The following is a 1,522-nucleotide window of genomic DNA, read 5'->3' on the forward strand; positions in this document are numbered from 1 at the left end:
CATTGGCCTTTGCAGTCCCCCTGACTTTCTTCATTCTGTTCTTGCGTTCCTTTCGCTGCTTTCTTGATGTCTTTTTCTTCTCGTACAGGCCATGCTGAAGGACAAAGGCATATTATCTCAGTGACTTGCCAGTATTAACTCGTCATTACCTACCAGCCTGGTAGGGAAACTTAAGTCAGAGCTTAAGAAATGCAATTTTCCAAACCCAAAATCTTTCAAGTACATTTAATACTTGTTTGTGATAGAACAAATGAATGAAGAGAAAGTACAGAATAGCCTCGCAGGAAACAAATGGTCCACCTGATACTATCTGAATGGGAAATTCAGAAGACTAGCTGTTATTGTCCAGCCTTGAACCCATAGCTATTTTTTCTTCTTTTTGCACCACCAAAACAACACATCTCCCAACTGGCTTCCCTTCAAGGTCTCCTTCCACTTCACCTCGCTATCACTCCCTGATGAAGAGAGGCCTTTACCAAGATCTTGACCCTCCCCACCACGAAGATTCCAATCTACACACCTGCACTCTGCCCACCTTTGCACTTCCCGTTCTTGCTGCCTAAAAGGAACAGAAGACTGTTTCTAAATCTTTACAAGGATCTCAGCTTCAATGTCACCTCCTCAGCAAGGCGTTCTCAGAACATGAACCCAATTAAAATAGTGCGGGCTGGGCGCGGGGGCTCACGTCTGTAATCCTTGCACTTTGGGAGTCTGAGGCAGGAGGATCGCTTGAGCCCAGAAGTTTGAGGTTGCAGTGAGCTATGACGACACCACTACACTCTAGCCCAGGCAAGAATGAAACCCTGTCTCAAGAAAAAAAAAATAGTGTGGCATTTATCTACCATATCACCAGGATTTTCCTTCACAGATATTGTATGGCAAGATTTACAGAAGGGAGTAAAATAGGTTAAAAGGGAATACAAAGGTAGCATTTCAAGCTAATAATGTTTGTTTGTTTACTAGAATGTAAGCTATGGAGCTTCCCTGTTCACTGCTGTGGTTCACTCTATAGTGCTTGGCACTTAGCATATGATCCGACACCGTTCATGTTTCCTGGCTACCTAAGGGATTAAGTCCACAATCAGTCTTTCGGTATTAAAGGACCTCAGTGAATCTGGTGCCAAGCTACCTTTCCAAACTCATCCCCCTACTTCCCCTGTGGATAGGGACCCTCACCCCCTAGCCCATCTCCATGAGCACTATTTTATCTGCCCTCTGAACCCACTTCAAATGCCAGACTCCAATTCTGAACCCCCACACTCTACCTGTGCATTTTATCAAATAACCTTTTCTCTTAACCCCTTCAGATTTCTTCATGTCTGTATGTTGTCCCTCCCAGACCTCTTGGTCTTCCTCACTCTACACCAACACAACGCTAATGAAAAAATAAATCTTCAGTAACTTTTGAACAAATGAAAAACATCTACCCTTGCAAGCCTATGTTTGGGTTCATTTTTCTTTGCATAATCCAAGGAATCGTAAATCATGCCAAAGCCAGTCGTCTTGCCACCACCAAAGTGAG

Source organism: Propithecus coquereli, unplaced genomic scaffold (assembly GCF_000956105.1).
Source record: "Propithecus coquereli isolate 6110/MARCELLA unplaced genomic scaffold, Pcoq_1.0 Scaffold80, whole genome shotgun sequence".
Lineage (NCBI taxonomy): Eukaryota > Metazoa > Chordata > Mammalia > Primates > Indriidae > Propithecus > Propithecus coquereli.